Source organism: Sceloporus occidentalis, unplaced genomic scaffold, assembly GCF_023333645.1.
Source record: "Sceloporus occidentalis isolate IW3139 unplaced genomic scaffold, rSceOcc1.0.p SCAF_3, whole genome shotgun sequence".
In the NCBI taxonomy this organism is placed as follows: domain Eukaryota; kingdom Metazoa; phylum Chordata; class Lepidosauria; order Squamata; family Phrynosomatidae; genus Sceloporus; species Sceloporus occidentalis.
The window spans coordinates 211,229,885-211,256,170 of record NW_028316983.1 but is presented as its reverse complement, the minus strand read 5'-3'; positions in this window follow the sequence as shown (position 1 = coordinate 211,256,170).

The window sequence follows — 26,286 nt, the reverse complement described above, 5'->3', positions numbered from 1 at the left end:
GGGCACAACTGCTATGAAGTGTGCAATCAAGAAACAGAATGACTTAACATTTGGTGCCACTATTGTCCACCTGGAGGAATTCTGAGTTGAACAAAGGACTCTTTAAAAGGAAAAAAAAGGAGGGGGAGCAAATGGCAATCTACTGGAGGTGTACAGTATGAAAACATTAACCCCGCTCCCCAAAGACTGACAGTGTGGAACAGGAAAATAGCTCACCTCCAGTTACAGGCCACAACAGAAGAACTGTTCACTAGATATTAATTAAATTCCAAAATTCCCACTGCCCATGGAAATTAGAAATTAACCAGTGGAAATAATATTTCTCTATTTCAAGGCAGAGGTCTATATGCTTCTAGATGTTCTGGAACATCTGTTCCCACCATCCCCACCTAGTATGTCTAGTCCAGACTAACAACAGTAGGACAGTCATTACTTATCCATCCTTGGTGTCAGAGATCTATGCCTTTCCATTATGATCTTTTCAGGGCAGCTTTTCCATATCATGGGGTCAATGAACAGAAGCCCTTTGAGACTCTTTTGTTGAGGCAGTATGGTGGCTTTTTCACACTACACAGTTATTACACTCTTAATACACTTAGTAATAACTACACAGTTATTAGACAGTCACTACACTGCGATTCCACTTTAACTTCCATGGCAATATCATATGGAATCCTGGGATTTGCAGTTTAGGGGTCATTTAGAATTCACAGCTAAACAGGTTTAGTACCTCCCCAACCAGAAACTGCAGGATTTCATAGAATGCAGCAATGAAAGTTAAATGGTATCATAGTGATATAAATATTTAGTGTGAAAGAACCCCAGCAATGATGCAACAAATGCATGAATGTGCTCTACTTGAACGACATCAATTATAAAAATAAAATTGTCTCCTTGAGATGCTACACCACATATGGATTCTAATGAATGAGTGCCCCAAGCTTGGCCCCAGGCAGAAGGTTCCAGTCCCAGTGGACATCATGCACTCTCTTAGCAACAGAAATAAAACCATCACTGTTCTACTTCAATCTCTAGAGGCCAATATATCAGAAGAGGCAGCACTGTCTCTCCATTGTAATCCACTGGTCGTTTGTGTTCCCATGCAGAGCTTAAATATCTCATCTGTATTTGATATGAGAAATGTTGCCGAATGCTGCTTACTTTCCTTACTGCTGTTTTCTTGTAAAGCAGTGCTGTACAGATTAGGCGGGTGGTGGTGGTGGTGGGAAATCAATGAAGGAGCTGCTATTGAGGAGCCGAACAGTGGCAGATCATTTTCTTTCCTCAGTACAGTGGCCATGTTGGCTGAGAGATTCTGGGATTCGTCCAAAAAACTTTTCCAAATTCTGCAACAGCCCTTCAATGGCATTATCCAGGAGGTGAAGATTCTTCCCTCCAAGATATGCCTGATTGTGAAAAGATCTATCATTCATTCCCATCAAATTTAAAATTATGACTACATCAAATAACTATGTTCACCAAGAGAAGTTATAAATATGTAAATATGTATTGTCTCCCAAACCTACATTAACAGCCAGTTGCTCCATCAACCAATTGAGGGCAATCAAGATGCAGCAGGATGGAGTTTCCAGCCCCATTCCAACAGAGATCTACTCTGAAGAGCTTGTCAGAGTTCCTGTTCTGATTCTCACTCTGGAGATAGCTGATGAGAGGGAGCTGGCCTAGTTAACATGCTGTGCCCTGGTCACTAGCAGAACAGACCCCCATTGCTCAATGAAGCTGCTGGCGGTTAAGGTAGGTACGGTGTGGGGACATTTGCGATTGTGGCAATAATGTCACAATCATGAATATGGAACATGGTTGACCAGAGAGCAGTTATGGATCTGTAACTCTAGGTTAGAATAATTGCAATGTAGGATGCAGCTGTTATTTATTCATGAAGACTAAGCAGTTATAACTTGCATAAATACTTAATACAGCCTTCTTGCGATAACTGAAGCAATGTTACCTAATTGTGGGGCATGGTGCTTTGTTAGAAATTCCAGTGATAATTTTAGTTCTGTATGTGACAACTTTTTTAATATTATGAGCAAAGAGAAGATTCATATTCTCTTCTCTTTCTCTCTCAATAGATAATGTTCGGGTGGCTTATCTTTTTGTTTGCTTTTATTTTGTTTTGTTTTGTTTTTTGATGACCTTTATGTGTTTTATAACTACAGGTTGGCTGTAACTCGAGTTGAGTACTCTCTTGTGTCTGTGCAAGTAATTTCTTATTCCCAGAATTTCAGCTGAACTGTGAGCACATTTGTAGAACTGAGAATAGAAAGAGCACTGAACTTGCAACTCTGGTGAACCACCCTAGAGGCAAGGTGGCCTTGAAGGGAAAATAGGATCACTGATGTACTAGAAGTGAAATAGAAGCTTATAAAGTGTTCCCTGAAGGTAGAGAGAAATTGCAATCATCATCATCATCATCATCATCATCATCATCATCATCATCATCATCATCATCATCATCATCCCACACAATACAAAACCCTAACAACAATCAAAATCCCATTCTGTACATTCTTTGAAAACAAAGACACAGCGAGCTTATGAAAATAGGAAAGCCATTAAAAAGTGCTGACTGTATCATTTATTTTGAGCCTGAAAAATACTGAGTGTAATTTTAAAAAATGTATAGAATAAGAAGCAGCTAATTTAAAAATAATTCAAAACACATGTATATGTGTGTGATAAATAATTGGGTTGTGTGAAATATGTAAAGTATGTGCAATTGTAAGGAAATAACACTCATAACTCATGAGATTACAAGCAGCCAAAACAGCATTATAGAGCCAGAAAAACCACTTACAAAGGGGAATAAAGAAATTCCACCAGTTATGGTTAAATGGGCTGTTTTATTTATATATAATATTTTTAAAGACAGAAGGCTAAATAAGGCTATCTGCATCCAGGCAAAACTCATAATATTGTAGAAGAGAAAAATAGGACGAAGTAGCCAAAAACACTTCTCTGTTCCTGAAATAAGATAAACTGCAAACATCCCTTGTACCACTCCTCAAAGGAGTGCAATGTTTTCCCTACAATTTAGTAGTAAATGAATCTGTTCTTCTCTCATGAGAAAGTGGCAGGATGTTTTTGAAGCTAACATGATTTAAAGAATTCTCTGCATGAGACTGTATATGTGCCTAAATTATGTAAGTAGAACCTTTCTGTAGCACTGCATATTTGTTAAAAAGAACATGAGGAAGAATCTGAAATGAGCAAATCTGCAAACTTTGTTACCACTGAGCATGAGCTGTTCAAGACTCAACTGTGGTGACACTGTGCCGTGTTAACTACCTTTCTGAAGCATATCTAGAGTGCTGAGTATGAGCTTGGAGAACTGAAGTTTTTCATAAAGAGTGTCCAGGACAATGCATGTAAACTTGAAAAACACTTTTGATGAGGTGTCTGCAATCTCCCAGGCAAATTTCAGATATGGAAATATTTACTATGTTTTTTTTTAATTTCTGGGATAATAATATTGTATGATGTTATTTGTATTAGATTGCTTTTCATAAGAATTTGTTTCTACCTCCTCTGTCCTTTTTTGTCCAAAAGCTTTTAAAAAAATTATTTTCAATATGCTAATACATATTTTAGACAGACTCTGTGACTTACCTTCAGTGGAAACCTTCTCCCAAACGGATTATTAATGAAGGCCCCAGTATTTAGAGAGAAATGAAAACATGCCCTGTTATCCGATAATGGGTTATTGAAATTTTACAAGCATACAGTTTAGGTCAAGAAAGCCATGGAACATGCTGCGGTGCAGAAAGCAAACATGGTTGCTTTCTGATTGCAAACCTAATTAGAAAGGAATGCCTTCCATGTACTATAACGTGCCAAGACCTATGATTTTCTCTAGTATTTTTATTTCTGAATCCTTTACATAAAGAATTTCCTGTGTAATTTCATTGCACACGCTCTCTCTCTTTCTGACACACACACACACATACACACACACGTACAAATAGAATACTATTGGCAGCCAAATGCCAGAGTCAGTGAAATGAATGTTTCCTTATTTTGATCATTCCTTTCAATTAATCTTCATGAAATTACAATGTGTATAATGATTTACAGGACACAAGGGCAAGGGACAAGGCCAACTTGTACCATAAAGCCCTTATCCCAGTGAAGTTAGGGGCTGAATGTCAATGGGGTTGAAATAATACTGATAAATGTTTGAGAGTCTCACCTTGGAAAAAAAATGGATGACCAGAGTTTGGATAATACCTTTGCTGAGAAGCTTACATATTGTTTGATAAGAGTAGCAAACTCAGAAATTGCAGAAACCAGAATATGCTATACCATTTGCTGTTGTGTACCTTCCGGTTGTTTCTGATTTATAGCAACCTTATGGCTATGTGGTTTTCTGGGGCTGAGAGTGTGTGACTTGCCCAAGGCCGCCCAGTGAGTTTTCATGGCTGAGCAGGGGAAATGAAACCCTGATCTCCAGAATCATATTCCAACACTCTAACCACTACATGCAAAGTGATTGAGAGGGCAGTTGCCTTCCAGCTACACACTGTTTTGGATGAAACCACCTGTCCTGAACGGGGTCACGCTCCCTGTGAAGGACTCCGTGCGCAGTCTGGGGGTGCTTCTTGACTCGTCGCTTCACCTGACTGCTCAGGTGAATGCGACGGTCAAGAGCACCTGTTATCAGCTTCGGCTGATTCGCCAGCTGCGCCCATACCTGGCCCAGAGGGACCTAGAAACTGTCGTACATGCTCTGGTAACTTCAAGATTGGATTTCTGCAATGTACTCTACATGGGGCAACCCTTATACCAAACTCGGAAGCTGCAAATGGTGCAGAACATGGCAGCCCGGCTGGTCACTGGTGCCCCCAGGACCAGCCATATAACACCGGTTTTAAAAGCTCTCCATTGGCTGCCCATCCGCTTCCGAGCTCAATATAAGGTGTTGGTAATTACCTATAAAGCCCTAAATGGCCTGGGCCCAGGATACCTAAAGGACCGCCTCTCCCCGTACATTCCGCCTCGCACCCTCAGAACGACTGGGCAGCAGCTACTGAAGGTGCCTGGGGCTAGGTTAACCTCCACTTCTCGGAGGACGTTTTCCATAGCTGCCCCAGCCCTTTGGAATGCGCTGCCCACAGAGCTCCGCTCGTCTACTACCCTGGCCCAATTTAGGAAGGACCTTAAAACCTTCCTATTCCAACAGGCATTCCCCGAATAAATATCCTGTGGGCCTCCCTCCTCTTTCGTGGCCAAAAGGTTGGGCTATGGGGCTTTTTATTGTTGGTTTATGTGTATTTTAATCTGTTGTTTTTAACATGTTGTAAGCCGCCCTGATCGAAGGAAGGGCGGCATATAAATAAAAAGTTTATTTTTATTTTAAACCAATTATCTGGACCCATTTCAAACCGGCTTCAGGGCGGGATACAGAGTAGAGACTGCCATGGTCTCCTTAGTTGATGATCTCCATCTGGGCATTGGACAGGGGAAGTGTGACCCTGTTGGTGCTCTTCAACATCTCAGTGGCCTTCGATACCATAGACCATGGTATCCTTCTGAGGGGGTTAGGAATTGAAGGCAGTGTGCTCCAGTGGCTCTGTTCCTACCTCTCGGGTAGATTCTAGATGGTGAAGCTGGGGGACAGCTGCTCTTCTAAAACAGAGCTGACATCTGGCGTCCCTCAGGGTGCCATTCTGTCTCCCATGCTGTTTAACATTTACATGAAGCCGCTGGGAGATATCATCCGAAAACATGGGGTGTGGTGTTATCAGTACGCTGATGACACCCAAATCTATTTCTCTATGTCTCTGGCTGTTACAGTGACTAAGGATAGCATCTCTCCTCTGGATGCCTGCCTTGGATCGGTAATGGGCTGGATGAGGGGAATAAACTCAAGTTGAATCCAGAGAAAACAGAGGTATTCATGATAGGTACTCTAAGTCTGGGAATGGAGATTTGTCAACCAGTCCTGGATGGGGTCACACTTCCCCTAAAGGATGAAATTTGCAGCTTGGGGGTACTCCTGGACTCATCCCTACAGTTGTCATCTCAAATAGATGTGGCGGCCAGGAGTGCTTGGTACCAACTTGGGTCGATATGCCAACTGTGTCCCTACCTGGACCAAAAGGACCTTGAAGCAGTGGTACACGTACTGGTAATCTCTCATTGAGATTTCTGTAATGCGCTCTACATGGGGCTACCCTTGTATCACATTCAGAAGCTTCAATTGGTTCAAAAAGTGGCAGCCAGACTGGTCACCGGTACACCTAGGTCTGACCATATAACACCTGTACTAAAATCTCTTCACTAGCTGCCGATCAGCTTCTGGACACAGTACAAGGTTTTGGTTATTCATAGAATCATAGAATCATAGAGTTGGAAGAGACCACACGGGCCATCCAGTCCAACCCCCTGCCATGCAGGAAATCCAAATCAAAGCATCCCCAGCAGATGGCAATCTAGCCTCTGCTTAAAGACCTCCAAGGAAGGAGACCCCACTACACTCCGAGGGAGTGTGTTCCACTGTCGAACAGCCCTTACTGTCAGGAAGTTCTTCCTAATGTTGAGGTGGAATCTCTTTTCCTGTAGCTTGCATCCATTGTTCCGGGTCCTCCTCAATATGACATCCTTTCAAATATTTAAACAGGGCTATCATATCACCTCTTAACCTTCTCTTCTCCAGGCTAAACATCCCCAGCTGCCTGAGTTGTTCCTCATAGGGCAAGGTTTCCAGACCTTTCACCATTTTAGTCGCCCTCCTCTGGACACGCTCCAGTTTCTCAATGTCCTTTCTGAATTGTGGTGCCCAGAACTGGACACAATATTCCAGGTGGGGCCTGACCAGAGCAGAATACAGTGGCACTATTACTTCTCTTGATCTAGACACTATACTTTTATTGATGCAGCCTAAAATTGCATTGGCCTTTTTAGCTGCCGCATCGCACTGTTGACTCATGTTCAACTTGTGGTCTACTTGGACTCCCAGATCCCTTTCACATGTAGTTTCATTCAGCCAGGTGTCCCCCATCCTATATCTGTGCATTTCATTTTTCTGCCCTAAGTGCAGTACCTTACATTTCTCGGTGTTGAAGTTCATTCTGTTAGCTTTGGCCCAGCTTTCTAGTCTATTCAGATCATTTTGAATGTTGATCCTGTCCTCTGGATTATTAGCTATTCCTCCTAATTTGGTGTCATCTGCAAATTTGATAAGTATGCTCCCAATTCTGTCATCCAGGTTATTGATAAAGATGTTGAATAACACTGGGCCCAGGACAGAGCCCCGTGGGACCCCACTGGTCACTTCTCTCCAGGATGAAAAGGAGCCATTGTTGAGCACCCTTTGGGTTCGGCCGGTCAACCAATTACAGATCCATTTAACAGTTACTTTGTCTAGCCCACATTTTACAAGCTTGTTTGCAAGAATGTGATGGGAAACCTTGTCAAAGGCCTTACTGAAATCAAGATATACTATATCCACAGCATTCCCTTCATCTACCAAGCTGGTAATTTTATCAAAGAAAGAGACCAGATTTGTCTGGCATGACTTCTTTCTCTGAAACCCATGCTGACTTTTTGTGATTATGGCATTGCCTTCTAGATGTTCACAGACTCTCTGTTTAATGATCTGCTCTAGAATCTTTCCTGGTATTGATGTCAGTCTAACTGGACGATAATTGTTGGGATCCTCTTTTTTCCCCTTTTTGAAGATGGGGACAACGTTTGCCCTCCTCAAGTCTGCTGGGATTTCTCCTGTTTTCCAGGAGTTTTCAAATATGATTGCCAATGGCTCCAATATTACATTTGCCAGTTCTTTTAGTACCCTTGGATGTAGTTCATCTGGTCCTGGAGACTTAAATTCATTTAGATTAACAAGGTTATCCTCTACTATCTCTTTACTTATTCTGTGCTGAAATTCCCCTATTCTGTCCTCTGCTCCATTATCCTCAGGTTGAGCTCCCTTTGCCTTTTCTGAGAAGACTGACGCAAAGCCCTACATGGCTTGGGCCCGAGTTACTTGTGGGAGCTCCTCTCCCTACACAGTCCGCCCCACACTCTCAGAACAACTGGGAAGTATTTACTGGAATACCATAAGACCAGGTTAATGACAACTTCCGATAGAGCATTCAGTGCTTTGGCCCCTAAATTGTGGAATAGCCTACTGGGGGAGATCTGTCTTATTACCACCTTAGATACCTTTAAGAAGGCACTTAAATGGATCTCTTCTGGCAGGTTTACCCACCCAATATTATATAGGAGATTATTAAAATGAAATGCTCCACTTCGGACTATGATTTTATGATTACTGGATGATTAGATGATGGTCTAGCTATTTTATTGTACTAATGTTAGCATTTTATTGACTATATTTTTATACTGTATTGTATTATTTTATTGATGTAATCCCGCCTTGATCTGCAGGGAGAGGCGGGAAATATAAATAAAAATTATTATTATTATTATATAACTGGCTCTCATGGAATAGCAGTGGGAGGAAAGTGGGAGGATATGTAGGAGAATGGGTTATTATTGTTCACTTGAAAGTATTGAGGGTCAGAAAAAGGAGGACATGGCTTATGCCAAAGGTATAAGAGAGTCACATAAAGGCAAAAACAAGATTGTGAAAACAAGAGAGTGAAAAAAGTATAAATAGATTGTATAATGTATTGTGGTTTATTATTATAGTTTAATAATTAGAATGTTTGCATTAGGCTGGATGAAACCTGATTGAATTTAATGCAATATCAAAATCTGTCCTTCAATTTCCTGAAAGTTTTCTTCTTCCACAAAAGAGTATTCCATTCTTCTGTCTGAACTGCAGGGCTTTATAATTCCTCTGGAATTTCTTTTTCTGATGTTCTTGACCTTACTTTAATGTTACAGGATGACACAGATGGCTGTTGCTTCTCTGTTTTTTCTTTCTCTTGCACATCTCTCCATCATGCTGGAGCCCTCTCAACTGCCTATACATTCTGATCTGAAAATGCCCCATGGAAGGAGTAACCTCATGACATCTTCCCCTGGGCTTTAGTTGAAGAATGAGTACTTCTTGGCAGGCACACAATGTGGTCTATGACTGCCTCTTTCCAAAAGAACAAGCTATGGTGGTGGGACATACTGACAGAAGGTTTGATGGGGCTCTTATCAAGATTCCATGCTCAGATGTGCAGCACCTTGATATATTTTTTTCATATTTACCACCTGTGGCAACTGGAACTAGGATGGTAATATACCGTGCGCCCACATCATATGTGGGAGCCTCTTACGTGGCTTTGAGATTATGCTGAAAGTCGTGTGACAGAGCTAACAATGGCTCGTGCACCCAGAGTGCACATGCCACACTGCGTGTCATGCACAAGCTTTTTATCTTATGCGAGGGGGGCGCACGGTGGAACAGATCCCCCTCGTAAGGCAAGGACACACTGTATTCCAAAACACAAAGGAGCTGTCTGGGGTGCTGAATTTATTTTGGGACTAGGGCTCAAGCACTTTGATTCAGTCTTTTAAAGCTCCTACTGAATCATAGAGCAGATTCATCCTTCACTTACGTGAAAACCATTAGCTGCCATTGTTTCAGACAGAAGAAATGTAAAGTTTGAAAAATGTGGATGTGGGCAAAAGTCAAACTGATTGATTTTCTCATCAATAGACATCACAATGAAGCCATTTACTTACACGTGTTCCTACCAACATCTCTGGGCTCTCTGTCAATTTCAAGACAGAGCAGAGTTTTACATGTCAAGAGAGCTGCAATAATAAAGATTCCCGTAGGCCTGTATGTTTCACAAATGCCAGTGGCCATGCCCATCTTAGGTGCAGGTTACTCTCCAGTCTCCCTGCTTCCTCTATCAGTAAATGCCTGAGGTGTAAGGGTATTTTGGCAGGATAAAGCTTTGTTATGTCATCAGTGTATCAGAAATTTGGGACATAGTTGTCACAGCTGAAGGTTTCTGCTGTGAAAAGATTCAAGCCAACCTAGCAGCAGAATTAATTATTGCCTCAGGAGAGAATCACCTGCCAAATCAGGATCAAGATCTTTAGGAGAAATAAATTCTGGGACCTCACTAGTTTGCTATCTTTCATTGCTGTATTCAGAATTCCAGCCTTGTTAAGGTGTTTAATTTTGTTCTCATTTGAATATCATGCTTGAGGGCTTTTGTATATTTGTCCTATGTAAATTGCCTCCTTCATGACATTCACATGCATGTCATGTCTTCTGTTTAGGAAATGCTGTTTCCAAATGATCCATCAGTGCTAGGCAGGTCCATGTTTACATAAAATAAACAACACATCTAAATATATTACCAAAGAGGTAATAATTCTGAAAAGTCTCAGAAGATGTGATTAAATGGGAGCTGACCAGATAACAGCTATGGGGGGAGGGCAAAATGAGGGCATTGCCCTTCCTAAATAAGAATTCTGTCCCCCAGATGAAATTTTTCTTTAGTCCTAAATTTATAACATTGCTAAGAGTAAAGTGTTGAAAATATTTCTTATCTAGAACTCATAGTTGTTATATTTGCATTCCCTTGGTAACTATGCTTTCCCATTTTCTTTGGATGCCTAACTTGTATTTCTAAATGTTCAGCTGAAGTTTTATATTCCTGCAATGCTAGAAAATTTTGGAATTAGAAAACATTTATTAATGTCAGGCAGAATTCTTATTTTGTGGGGAATAATGCCTTCAAGCCCTCCGGCCCCCTGTATTACAGCCTGAAGCTGATAAAGAAGTGTATTATTTTCATTAACAGAAAGAGGACTGGTGGCATTCCATAGCCTTTCATGAACTATGCCATCAAAGCCTTTGCTGTAGTTATAAAGCAAATCCTGGTTTTCTTTTCAGTTTTTCTGAGGCACTCCATTAGCCATTGTATATTTGCAGTGTGGTCCCTAGTGCCTCTTGCTTTCCTGAACCCTGCTTGGACGGCTGGAATTTCTCTCTCCATGTATGGTTGGAGTCTATGTTGGAGAATTTTGAGCATGATTTTGCTTGCATGGCAAATTAGTGCTATGGTCCTATAGTTGTTGCAGTCTTTTGTGTCTCATTTTTTGTGGATGGGGATGTATATTGATTATTTCCAATCTGTTGGCCATTGTTATGTTTCTCATATCTATTGGCATATGCTAGTTAGCACTATAGTTGACTCTGCCAAGTCTGAAGGTGCCCTTTAGATTGATGCTAATCAGATGTTGGCTTGGGGCAAGCCAATTAATGTGCACCAGTGATCAAAAAGCAGAGCAGCAGAGGTAGCTAGGAGATCATCTTCAAATATTCAGCACAGAACAGGACTAATAAATGAAATATTTCATTTATTTACTTTTTCAAGAAAATAACAGGTTGTGGTTAATGGGCAAAGCAATGTTGGGTGGGGGGTGGGGGTGTAGTTCAGGAACATTTTAGACATCCTCTTCCAGATAGTGTAGTAGTTATCATAGGTATCATTGATACACTATTGTAGATAAACTAGAATTCTAAACTACAATGCTCCAGAATTCTTTGAAACAGGGGAGGCATTCTGTAGAGGTCATAGAGGTCATTCTTCATTGAAGAATTCTTTTAAATAATCTTTTGCTGTAAAAGAAGTCAGAGGAAAAACAGATTAGAAACATTCTGGAACATTACCCTATATCTGGGAAAAGCATTATATAGTACTAAACAGATACATATCAATGTTAACTCATAATTTTGCTAAAGATATTGGTTTCCAGAGAGTTTGAAATTCTAGTAATACAGAATGCATATTTCCTACTCAGATAGCACAAATGTCATCCTTAGTAACTTCTGGTGTTACTTTAAGGAAAAATTGCTCTGTGTTGTCACCAAGAGGACTGAAACTTTTTTTAAAAAAAGGTTCTGTGCTGAAGGGAACTTTATGAGATGTTAAGCTCATTAGAAAACTGGAATAAAAATCAGTTGAAATGTTAAGTTTAAAAACACACATAAAAATGAATTATTATGAAATGAAAATGGGCTTAGCTTTTTGGGGGCCTGGGGGAAGGTGAAGAGACTTAAAATTGATAAGTTGTAACTATATGATTAACATTTTGTTCCACTCAGTCACAGATAGTTAAAGACTGTAAGCAAAAACAGTTAACACAATCTATTTTAAAAGGTTGTTCTCATTTACAAAAGCAGTCTATAAAGTTTCGCATACAGAATTTCTCAAAGGAGACAACATTTGGAGGTATTTGAGCATGAATAAATACATTGGCTGGAATCCTCTATACCAGTGGTACTCAATTTTTGTACCCTTGTGATCTCCTTTACATCTATGTCCAGATGTCGTGCCCCCACACTTGATGTGGTATATGCATAAACATACTTTGTTTGTTTAGTGTGCATATTTTCATTCCACATTCATATATATCAGTATTTTAACATCTTATAAGGAAATAGCTCTCCTCTCCTCAGGTAGGGGCTCCAAGCACCCTTCTTGTCTTTCTCTTCCCCTCCAGGACAGAAAATGTTTGGGAAGAGGAGGAAAAGGAAGGGTTCAGGACCACCAGCAACTCTCTCACCCTCTCTGGGGGTTCTGCTCCACAATTTGAGAACCATTGTTCTATGGTAGTTATGAATATGTAACCTAGAATTATGTACTTGTGACTGTCCTGAATGAAAAGGGAATAAATCACTTTTAACTGGGGACTGGGGGTTTGGGCCAGGAGTCATTGGGTAATACTGTAACTATGGTGTTTAGGCATATGTATCTACCATATAATATTCAGGATATCTTTCCCAGAACTTGGAATACTATTTTTAAAAGCAACATGTCACTGTTAATCATTTGAAAAAGTAAAATTACTAATTCTTCTAAAATTAATATATATGTTATTGTTTTTGTTCTTTGCCATCAAGTCAGCTTCAATCCATGATGATCCTATGAATGAGGGAGTACCAAGAGCCTCTGTCATAAAAAGCCCTGATCAGTACACTGGTTTTACTGTGGGTTTTATTTTTTGTGGGTGGACCTTTCCAGGCACAAACTCTCTAAATGGCCTTACAGGCTGAAGGTTTTAAACACAGACAAATAACCAGAGTGATTCCAAGTGAGAATGAGGTTAGAAGGACAAGCTGATTTTGCAGCAAAAACAATTATTTATTTATTAAAAATACAGAAAAAGATAGCAGCAGAAGCCAACAGAACAGTTTATACTCATTGCAAGATTTTCTCAAAGTAAAAGATGGGGAAATAGCATGGAAGCTAAATCTCTACCTCTGGCCAATCTAAGTGGGGTGTAGCTAAATTTAAGTGACTACAAACAAAGGAGATTCTCACATGCAAAATCTGCTCTGGGTTACATGTGGGTTGTAATCATCAGCAATGGATGTTATTGCACTGCATGTGCCTGGACAGTAGGCAGCCTGTATTGAATCTGGGGTTCTCTGGCAGCTTTTCATGAACAGGATTTTCCCATTCTGGAAAAGATGCCGGAGAAGCCTGGGTTGGGTACGAGCTGCCTACTGCCTGGGCACACAGCAGTGCAGTAAGATCCATTACTGATGATTACAACCCGCATGTAATTTGACATGGATTTTGCATGCAATAATCCTATAAACCACACACATGTATTTTCTCACCCTCTGATATCAAGAAAATGGCTGGATAGTTGAGCAAAATATGACTTCAATGTTGTTCTATGCAGGGTCTAAATAACAAAAATATGTGATTGAAAAGGGCAGAGTTGCAGTATAGATATTTGCTGTCTTTCAAATCCAGATGGGTTGCTCAACCTTTCTAAAAGCTACATTATACCTCACTATGGGGGTGATGGTGGTGTACTAATCTGAGCCAGTCTGGCCGGTCTCCATTTAGTGGAAGTAGACAAGACAATTAAGCACTGATAGCTCTCAACAATGAAACCAAAAGTGGGGAAATGGAGGGAATCTCCAGTTTGAACTTTAGAATAAGGTCCCCCCCCCCCCACACCAATGGTCAAGGATCCAGGCCAGCAGTCCTATCTATCGAGTATGCTTTATTAGCAATTTGTACAGACTCTGGCAACAGACAGATTTCCTGCCTTATGTGTCAAAGTACAGTGGACCCTTGTTATATGCTGGGGTTTGGTTCCAATATCGCCTATGGATAAAAAAATCTGTGTATGCCCAAGTCCCATTAAATATAATGACATAGCAAAATGGTCTCCCTTATAAAAAAAATGGAAAATCAAGGTTTGATATTTGAAATTTATACTTTTTTTTAAACTTTTTAAAACCATGGATGCCGGAATCCATGTATAAAAAATCCATGTATAAGAAGGGTCGACTGTATAATGTTCATACTTATTGAGCATAACTCATTGCAGCCCTGCTCAAGATTTGCAAAATCAGGGCCACAGATTCCTTGAGTCAATCTTGGAAGTTCTCTAAGGCCTAAATCCAATATTAGTGAAAAGTTTGGACGAATTGATTTTACATATGTTACTATTCAGCAGTTAGTTCAATGGGTTTTTCATAAGCCATAAACTGCCAATATTGAGCACTTCACTGTAACTTTAGAAAGATTGCCAGAGGGAGAAGATATAGGATCGGCTGGGTAACTTTCTAGCCTCTAATGTGCTATTTTCATTCAGAAATATTTAATGGAAGGGTATGGAGAAGATGGAGAAGACTTTGTTTTTTGGTTGCTACAGAGATTAGGACATGAACCAATGGAGTCAAACTGCAACAAAAGACATTAAACATTCCTAAACATAAGGAAGAATTTTATCTTTTACTGTAAGACATATTTGATAGCAGAATAAACTTCCTCAGACGGTGCGGACCACCCTTCTTTACAAGACTTTAAACAGAGGTTGGATGGCCATGTTCCAGGAGTCCTTTAGCTGCATAATCCTGCTTGGCAGAGGGTTGGAATAGATGGCTCTTGTGGTCCTTTTCAATTCTATGATTCTAATTAAGGTAAGACCCATAAGTTTTTAGTGACTAGGAAGCAATGTAGAAGATCCTCTTTTTTCCATATCTACAAGAGCAGTAATATTTAATGCCATATTACCTTTCTTGAACAGAATTCTGAAAGTGTAGAGCCATGAAAAATCTTCTCAAACTGACACCATTTGGAAGTGCAAATCATTCATTCATATTGATATTCTGCGTTCAAGAATGGGTACGATGGTGACATTGTGCAGTCACAAATTGATGCTAGGTCAAATTGCCTGGCAATATCTTCTATTCGAAGCTTGATTTGGGAGACATCACATTCTTATATAAAATAAATAGATTCTCCCAGTGAACTCAAAGTCCTGAGAAATATACAACCATACTTGTTTGTTTAGACCTATTATTCTTTGCCATGATCAGTCTCAAATTGCTCTGCAGTGTAAAAGTTTAGAAAGTAATATTAGATATTGCATACTAACAATTAATTATCTGCCTTAGAGATAAGAGTGTAATGAGAAATTGCTGCTTGAAAAGTGCAGATAATTCAGGCTAGAAGAAATACACTGGTCTCTGTCTAAATGTCAAACAACCCTGTCATCTCTTTTATAAGGAATAGTAAGCTGAGCCAAAGAATATGAACTGAAAAACTTTCTCTCACATTAATATTTTTTATATCTCAAATTCTTTCCATCTCGAATCTGATGAAATTTCCAACTTTAGGCAAATGCTTCAGAAACAGATTGAACCCTACCTGTAAGTTTCTTGTTGCTATGTGCCTTTCAGTTGACCCTGACACATGCAACCCTACCATAAGTTTCTCATGGCAAGATTTATTCAGATTTATTTATTTCCTTCCTCTTAGCCTGAGGGAGTGTGATTTGCCCATGGTCACCAAGTGGGTTTACATAGCTTTGCAGGGGACAGAATCCTGTTCTCCTGGAATCTTAAGCTAACAGTCAGACCTCTACACCATGTTCTCTCACTTCCATTTGCAGCAGCCAAATTCAATAGGTATATAAATTCTCATCATGAAAAAGACATATTGTATCTGTCTGCCATATAGGTGTTAAAGATGAGGACCTTCTCAGAAAAAAAATGCCATTCTCCATTCTGCTAAGAATATAGATATAGTGACTCACTTTCTTCACATATTTATTTATTTCTGTGCTAGTTTATGTCCCATCTTTGCTCCAATGAAATTAAGGTAGCATTTGTGACTTTTCTCTCTACCTCCCATTGTGCTTACATTAGCCTTGTGATGTAGGACAGACTGAGACAGAGTGATTGGCCCAAGGTCACCCAATGAGTTTCATGGATCAATGAGACAGGAATCTATATCTCAGGACTTTAAGTCCAATGTTCGAATGACTACACGATGCTTGTCAAAGAGACAGAGACAGAAAAGGGGAAAGATGGAAGGAGGAAGGGAGGGAGGGAGATGGAGAAAGTGTCTTCACTGGATTAGGGTAAAAGTGTTAGACTAAGTAAAAAAATTAGCCCTTTGAATTAGGTTTTTATTTATTTCTGTAAATGCTGGTGCTTCTCTCCCTTATGGGAAATGCATTTGTGTTAGTTTGGGCAGCCAGTGAAACTGCAGAGTCAATAGTCCTTTTTTTCCTTCCTTTTTGCTAAATGAAATATATTTTACTTACTTTAAAAAGGAGTTGTACTATCACTGTGTAGGATAGAAGGCTAAAAATAAATAAATACTACAACATAGGTAATGTGCAGTTTTTCCTCTTGTCAACTGAAAATATAGGGGCTTTCTAAACAGCCCTTTGGGACGTCCTCCGGACGTCCCATTTTAAAAAAGGGGCGTCTCTTTTAGACGCCCCATGGTCTAGTACGGACTCCGTCCGTACAAGATGGCGGCGCCCCTTCTACATGGGCGCCGCCATCTTTACGCATCGGACGCACAGCGTCCAGACGCGTCGCGCCGCTGCTGACGTAGCGAGCGCGCCCCTGGCGCCTCGCTACGTCGCAAACGCGACGCAAAAAGAAGCTCCATTTTGGAGCTTCTTTTTTCGGTCCGCGCGGGAGTCGGGCCGTTTGAAGGCTCCGGCTCCCCCGCGGACCTTCTGGCGGCGGTGCCAGACCGCTGCAAAGCGGCGGTCTGTACCCCGCCATAGATAACAATCTGGTGTTATTTGGGGTCTCAAGAAGGAATAAAAACTGAACAGAATTAACTAAAAGAAGAAATGTATGCAGGCCAATGATTAACATGTGTTTACACACTGCTTTGTTAGAATTCCATGGAGAGATACTGTGAAAAATACAAGATTAAGCAGTAAGTGGTAATTAATCAACCAGAATGGTGGAAGCACAGAAGATGACAGACTAACACAAGCAACCAAATCAACCATGAGATGATGTTAGAAATTAGCATATACCACAATCTTTCATTTTTCTTCAGCTTTTTTATCATTTCACCTCACACAAAGATAAAAAGAAACACATGCAGCCTGAACTTCCAGTATTAAATTAAAAGTGGTAGGTGTTTCAGTTGTCTTCCAGAGTTGGGGGGGGGGGGGGAGTTTTTGGACCACAACTCCCAGAATCCCCTGGCCAGCTTTCTCATTAGGTCATGCTGGCTGAGAATCTGAGTGTTGTAGTCTGAAGAAAAAAAACTTTTCCAATATCTGTCAAGAACTCCTGATAAGCTTTCAAAGAACCTAGCATTTTCATGAAGATATTCTCAAATCCACTGATACAGCCTAACTCACTGTATTTTATGATTGACATGCCATGCTGTTTAATATCAGATAGTATTTGATAGTTGACAGTCAATGGCACTATCTCTTTAAAATAAATCCCTGCAACCACTGACAGTTACACACAACGAACATATACATTGGCAGTTGATCCAGCCAAGCGTGAGCACACTCTTCATATGGAAGGCTTCCACTCAGTTTTGTAGGGCTTTCTAATTTCCATTTCTTTCCAAATAGAAGTGGACTTTTGTAACATCTGTCCAGGATACAGGACAGAGATCCAAAGAATATCTGCAAATTTTCTCTTCTCCAATGCGAAGTGGTATTTTATATGTCAAAACAATCCAACTGTGTCCAAAAAGTGGTGAGCCACCATGAGATTCTTCACCTTTGCATGAAAAAGGATAAAAAAATGCCAGTGCATTTTTCCTACTTTTGGGGGAGTGGGAGGTGGGGTTGGATGAGTGCAGGTGCATGTTGCAGAAAACATCATATTTAACACAGTTTCCCCAGAAAAATACTGCATCTTAAACAAAATGCAATGTTTTTGCTCACTGTGTGCAAATTCTGTCAGATTTTTCAAAAAATGTCCTTACGTGTGCAGCAAGCAGTGATAGGATCAAGTAGTTTTGAATGATCCAAAGGCTCGCCATCTCTTATCCACTTCTTGTAACTTCTCTGAGATTCAAGATGATAATCCTAGATATATTTCCACCTATTCTTGTTCTGCCCTCTTATTGTCTCCGTTTTACCAAGTTTAACTACTGTAACTTACCTGTCTTTAACTGAGGTCTTACCTCAAAGCTTTAGTTTGTTCATTAGCCCCTGGTGTTTTTGCTCCTTTGCTAGAATTGCTAGCCACCACACACACACACACACACACACACACAGAGAGAGAGAGAGAGAGAGAGAGAGAGAGAGACAAACACACCCCATCAGGTTAGGTTTAGCTTTTCTTAACTGCAGTGGCAACAGAGCTATTTTGGGTGGCAATTTCTAGTGTCTTTATTCAAACTCCTAAAAATAACTAACAGTGATAGCAGCAACTGCCTTGTGTACCCCAACTGTCCCCTCAAGAAAACTGTTAAGATATTAAGAGAGCACTAACTGGCTTGTGGACAAACTGTTACTCAACTAAATAATGTTTGAAGCCACATTTAGTTATACCAACTAATGGAAAGTGTCAAGAATGAAAACATACACACCATGAACACTTTTATATTCCCTGTCATTTCTGCATTCCTGTTTACATTCATTATTTCCTGAGATAAAAAGAGGAAGTTTATCATATATTTTGCCTTTAGAATTTAGAGTATCATGTGCAAACTATCTGCAACAGCCAAGAGATGAGCACACTTAAAATGTCACGATTTGTACAGCTGGGCCCCTGCTTTTATATGTAATGCAGTTTAAAAGAGAACAGTTGAAATATACAGTTTCTTGGGAAGTGAAACCCACAAAAATTGCTTATTTTAGAGAAAACATTTTTTTTTGGGGGGGGGGGATGCTCTGCAACATTCCACATGCTAATGTTCATTAAACACCCATAGATGGATTAATCATCATGCTAAGAACAGCAGTGTAGAGTCTATGCCAGATATGAGGCCCTGGTGGAGGTTCTGCCTGCTCTGCTTTTTGAAATGGGACTTGTTTATAACAAGGGAGGAAACCCTGTCAAAAATGAACTAAAGCAGGAGAGAAAGGAGTGAAAGGGAGGAAGGTAGAGCAGAAGCCAAAGCTGTGTATTGCTGAATCTACCTTTGTTTTGCTTAAGGAGTCAGTAGTGGCTAAAGCAACCTTGTGGCTTCCCAAACAACCTGTGAATGTGACCCAGTCAACAAATCACTGAGAGCATTCAGACTGCATTTTCTCTCTTCTTCCAGCTTCCAAGTTCAGCTGGAAAGGTGAAAAGTGAAGGAATGGTGAGAACACACAGGAGGAGAGAAGATTCCTATACTGGCACAATGCTTAAAGTATAGGAGATGGGGAGAGAGTCTTCAAGACACCCAGATGTCTGATTCTTGGATCCCTGAATCTCAATTTTTTTTAGGTAGATTGCAGAATCACAAGATCATAGTTGGAAGGAAGAACAAGAACCATCTATCCTTGGCATGCAAGAATGCACAACTAAAGCACTCAAGATGGCCAATCAACCTCTACAGAAGGAGAGACCATCACAAAATGACAGTTCCCAGAATTCCCTAGCATTGAGCCAGGACAGTTAATGTGGTTTATTTCTGAGTATTTTAGATCCTAGTCTCTGGAACAGTAGAAAGTAGGTTTACTCCATCTTCTACATGACAGCCCTTCAAATATTTAAAGATGAGTGTTGGGTCACCTCTCAGTCTTCTCTTCTCCAAGTTAAACATACCCAGCTCTATTGGCTTCCAAAACAAACAAACACAACCAACAAAAAAACCAGTAGCTATGGGACTCCAAAAAGGTAAGGATCCCAAGCCCTCTCAACAGGGTCAGGTCTATAATGAGGCAGATTGAGGTGGTTGCCTCAGCGGGCAGGCAGATTTTGGATATCATGAATTGGAACCAATTGTAAATGTTTATATGATCTATTGCAGGGGTAGGCAACCTTTCTGAGCCGGGGGCTGGGTTGGTGTCCCCCAGACAACGGGCGGGGGGGGGGGGGAGCCAAAAAATAAATAATTAAATAATTAAATAATATAGGACAACATTTTCAAATGTAGGACACATTTTTTTAAAAATGGAGGACATGCCACAAAATTTGATGATTTTTAAAAAATGTTGATCTAAATGCATGTTTCTTAGGCATGATCAAAATGGAGGACATTTGGGCATTATTCCTAGACAGATAGCAGAAATGTACTTCCCTTTCTGGCCAACCCCCCCTCCCCCCATTCCAAACAGCACATTTGGGCATTGAACATGGCTTTACTTAAGATGGCCTCTTGCATATTTCAGAGGCTTATTGCATAACCAAACTCTTTGGGTTTCACACTGAACATGGATTCACATGGCTATGCATATTGAACATGTCAAGGTGATTTCACAGTTCTTGCACCAAGTGTACTTCTCAGAAGTGTGTACTTGGTCAAGGGACTTTGGTTTTTCTTCACTGTGCATGAGTTTGTAAAAATCACAGCAATTTACATTGGCCTTGCCTCAGAGGCTTTCTGATATCAATATCACCATTAAAGAACCAAAAACACACAGAAAAGGCACCTTGGAAAGTCACACTCTCTTGGCTTCAGAAACAGTGCGTGCATGCCTCTCAAGCTGACTCATATCATCATCATCATCATCATCATCATCATCATCATCACCACCACCACCACCACCACCACCACACTATCACTGTCAAAACAAGGGAGACTTGTTAGCATTAAAAGCACCCAAAACACACTTTGGAAGGTGACACTCTCTCAGCTTAAGAAACAGTGCGTGCATACCTCTCAAGCTGACTCATATCATCATCATCATCATCATCATCACACTATCACTGTCAAAACAAGGGAGACTTGTTAGCATTAAAAGCACCCAAAATAAAAAATTTAAAAACCTTGAGGCCTCTGGCCACTCACCACCTCTTCCTTCCTCCTCCACTTTCTGCTCCCCCCTCCTCCTCTTCCTCCTCCTCCTTCTGCTTCCCCCTCTTCCTCTTCTTCTTTCTTCTCCTCCTCCTCCTCCTCCTCCTCCTTCTGCTCCCCCCTCCTCCTCTTCCTCCTCCTCCTCCTGCTCCTTCTGCTCCCCCTCCTCTTCCTCCTCTTCTTTCTCCTCCTCATCCCCCTCCTCCTCTTCCCCCTCCCCCTCCTCCATGCGCCGTGCAGCCTGGGGGCGGGGCGGAGGAGGCAGAGGAGAAGGAGGTGGGCGATGCAGGCCCGCGTGGGGAGGCGGGGAAGGCAGTGCAGGGCTTCCCCCTTTGCCTCCTCTGCCCCAGGCCTCGCGGCCCTACTCTTCCTCCTCCACGTGGAGGCCGACCCCTGATCTATTGCTCTCTTGGTACTTGTATCTGTCTATGTCTGTGTATTTCAATAAATGTTACATACATAGTGTCTAAAACCAAATTTGGTGTCTCTTTGTCTGTGTCAGCCCTACTGTGGATAAGTTTATGGGGAGGGAGATTTCCACTACACGCTCTCAGGTTAAACAGGTTGCCCTTAAAATCTGGGCATAACACATGCTGATCTTATTAGAACGTTTTTGCACCAAATGTGCTGCCCAAATACAGCCTGGGTCCATACTTCCTTCCAGGAGTACTCTGCTGGCCATTTTCTTAAGCTGGAACTCCTGGATCTGAAAAGAGCCACAAGGAGTGTTCCTGGAAGTGGAGATGCATTCAGTCTGTATTTGGGCAGGAAATTCAGTGGCAAAAATCTTCTGATACATCAGGATGCTGCCCAAATTAAGCTTTAAGACGGATACAGATAAATCAATTTAGTAAGTCAAGCGATAAGCTCCTGGAAAATCAGTATGTAAAGGGATCTTGTGGCACCTTTGAGATTAATTGAAAAGGAAAAGTTGGTAGCATGAGTTTTCGTAGACTTGAGCCTACTTATTCAGATGCGTAGGGTAGAGTGGAAAGTCCAGGGACATAACAACTTTGCATAACATCCACAATATTATTCACAACATCCTTGCAATCAACTTGGATTTACCATCCCACTGACATGGGAGATTATCAGACAGGAGCAAAGCAGTTTGTTCCCATCCTTAAAGTAAACCACTGTAAACCACTGCTAATAGCGCGATGGGGGGGGGGGAGATTATCACACCCCTGCACATTTATCCCATTCTTCTCTCATCCATAAAGAGTAATGGAACTGTCATTGGGTGTTCTTGGGAACTCTCATTATTACTCAGTGATGACTCCATTACAGATGGGTGAAGAATGGGATAAATACGCAAGGTGTGATAATCTTCCCCCCTTAATGTGCTGTTAACACACTTTAAGAACAGGAGTTTGGTACCATTTGATAATCTCCATGGAGCTCTCAGATGATGGTTGGCCTTCCACTACTTCCACCAGGACCAATCTTTCCCCCTTTTGTGCCTTTTCAAATGTAAACAAACTCTTTTATAAGCCTTACAATGAAGCACATTTTCAACTTCTATAGAAACACAACTGAAGTGCTGGCATGGGTGGGTGTTCTTCCTTTACATGATTAGACAACTCTGCTGCAACAACCATCTATTTATTTCAGTACACGATTGTTTTAGTATTATTTGAAGCACTGTTTTGGAGCCAGACATAATCACATTATACAGTTCCCCACCTTATTAACTGGCAGAGTACTATTCCCCATTAGACAATTGATCCTGAGTAGATGAAGCCATTAAAAACAGCCTTAATTAGCTGCGGATAGGAGACAGAAATGCGGGCTGTAGCCCTTCCCTTCATGCTCTGGGAAGTTCATGTTCCAGACAAATAATTATTGATATGTAGTCTTCCTTCAGTGTGGATTCTAACAGTCAGCAGCATAATGACAGGTTGACAATCCCTGTCTAGCCCACTGTATGTTTAACTTTGAATCTGTAAACCACTGCATAATATTTCTGGTTGAAACTTGTATTTTAAGATTATGCATTTATAAAATTGTTGTAATTAAAGTTGGGCAGACTTGATATCTGAGTTATACCAGAGGTTGCAACAATTATTTGATTTAGGTTGCAATACCCAGAATCCACTGGCCAGCTTGGCTAGCGGCTCTTTGGGCTGGGGAATTCTGGGAGTTGTAAGCAAAGAGTTCCCATGCTCTGAAATGGTCATAGGCTAGAAGATGACAAATAAATCTAGCATTAATTAAAGCAGTGGTTTTACAAATAGAAACTTCAGCTAGTTATTGTGTTATGTTAAAAAACCCCACACACTTACTTTTTCATGTCTGCTAGGTTAGCAGGTCAGTAGCCAGCCTCTTGTTTCAGCAGATTTCAGGGTCTGAACTTGAGAGGGGGGGGCATGCAAGGGTGGATCCTTGTGCTGTCACAGGGCTCACTGCTCATGTTGTGTTGTGTGACTTCAAGTTGTTTCTGACTTGTGATGACCCTAAGGTGAACCTATCATGGGGTTTTCTGGGGCTGAGAGTATATGACTCACCCAAGGTCACCCAGTAGGATCCCATGGCTGAGTAGGGAATCAAAATTGCAGAGTTGTAGTCCGGTGCTCAATCCACTGCATCCACACTGGCTTACTGCTTTCATCTCTGCACTGCAAAAATGGATGTGTGTGTGTGTGTGTGTGTGTGTGAGAGAGAGAGAGAGAGAGAGAGAGAGAGAGAGAGAGAATCTAGTGTGGATTTTCTGCATCTCTTTCTAAGAGGGAAAACAATGCACTACATAGAACATTTAGAACACCAATGCAAAGATCTTCAGACTGAGCCAGCCAGCTCTGTTGTTAGTTGGGCAAGGGAAGGGAAAGTAGGTTTGTTTTAAAACCTTTTCATGGGCTTTAAAGCCAACTCACTCAAAAATATTAACCTTTCCCCTCCTCCAGTACCAGTCACCTGGGCTTTTTCACACTGCACAGCTATACTGCTATGATTCCATGTTAACTGTTATGGTCCCAGCCTATGGAATCCTGGGATTTTCAGTTTGAAGGTGTATTTAGAATGCTCAGCCTGAGAGAGTTAGTGCCTCCCTAAACTACAGATCCCAGGATTGCAAAGGATACAGTAATCATCATTCTGTAGTGTAAATGAGGCCTGGCAGATCTGCCTTCCTATCTGAAGACCCAGGGAACTACAGCAATTTTCAGAAACTTCAGTCAGTTTCCCAAGACCTAGCAGCACCAGGTCTTCAGCCCATGATGTTTCAGTGATATAAGAATGTAGGAAGTTAAGTTTTCAGCTACAGTGGCCAGACCACCAAGCCAGCATGCAAAGTGACTGTTTGATCTCTACACTACAGGGGCCACACTAGCAGTGACATTCTGGGAGTTGTAGTCCCCATGTGTAGCATTTTCATGCTCTACAAAACTCTATGAATTTTTATCACACATGGGAAATTGGTGGTTTAAACAATCCTGTGAAAATCACACGATCACAATTAAGATTTTCATATGACATCACGATTAAGGAGCCATTATCCTGGGAATAACCAGACAATAAACAGCAACAAATCATTCACAGGAAAATCCCGTGAATGATTTGTTGCTGTTTATTGCCTGGTTATTCCCTGGATAATGACTCTTTAATCGTGGTGATGTGTGAAGATCTTAATTGTGATTGTGTGATTTTCATGAGATAATCACTGTTTAAACCCCCAATTTTCCCCGTGTGATAAAGTCCTTAGAGAACATCTATGTCAGAGGAGACAAAACAGGACTTTTGGGTTGCAGGATGTTTACCTTCAGCACCCATAGTTATAATCCTTAAATAAGGACTATTTAGTTTTCAAAATACAAGCTTTGAAGTGGATGGGCTGTCCAGTGCCCCAAGGAGTCCAGAGCCTCAAGGAGAATTCGTAATCATGTAATAAAAAATAAAAATATTTTTTTAATTTGTATCCCACCTCTCTATCAAAGATAATTGAGGTGGTTTACATATTAAAACTCCATACAAAATCCCAATATCCCCTGTCCCTCTCTCCCCTAAAACAGAATTAAACAGTAAAACATTAAAATATCTAAAGTAAAATAATCCAGTTAAGATAAACAACAAGGCATTTGTGTGTCTGGGATTGCTATTTGAGGAAGGCCTGCCAGAAGAGATCCATCTTGACAGGCTTTTAAAAGATATCTAAACTAGTAATCAGACAGATCTCCTCCAGTAGGCCATCCCATAATCTGGGAGTGGCAAAGATCCTCTGGGAGGTTGCAGTCAATCTTGTCTTTGTAGGTCGAAATAGTTTCCCCTCAGAAGACCTAAGTGTACAGGGAGGATTGTATGGAAGAAGGCGGTTCCATAAATACATTGGACCCAAGCCATGTAGGACTTTAAAGGTCATAACCAGCACCTTGTACTGTGCCTGGAAACCAATAGGCAGTCAGTGGAGCAATTTTAAAACTGGTGTAATGTGGTCACATCTAGATCCAACACAGGGAGAGGCGGGATACAAATAAATATTATTATTATTATTATTATTATTATTATTTCCCCGTAACCAATCTGGCTGCCATATTCTGCACTAGCTGAAGTTTCTCGACTAGGCACAAGGATAGCCCCATGTAGAGTGCATTTCAGAAGTCAAGTCATGAGGTTACCAGAGCGTGTACTACAGTTCCCAGGTCCCCCGGATCCAGGAAAGGACGCAGATGGCATATCAGCCAAAGCTGGTAACAAGTGCTCCTTACCGTCGCATTTACCTGATTTGTCATCTGGAGTGATGAGTCAAGGAGCACCCCCAGACTGCAAACACAGTCCAGAGAGGAGAGCATGACCCCATCTAGGATTGGAGGTTGTATCACAATAACTGGATTAGGGGTCCCTATTGTGAGTACTTCCGTTTTGTCTGGATTCAGTTTTAGTCTGTTTTTCCTCATCCAGCCCATTACTGCTTCAAGGCATTCATTGAGAGGAGAGATGCCATCTGAAGTTGAAGCTGAAGACAGAGACATTGAGAAATATATATGGGTGTCATCAGCATACTGATAACACCCTGCCCCATATCTATCAATATTGGTTGGAAGTCTATTCATTAGTTCCAACTAGAACAAGACTTATTGAGTTAATTGTTGAATCAACATATAGATAAAAATAATTAATTCAATGGGTCTACTCTAGTTGTCACATACAA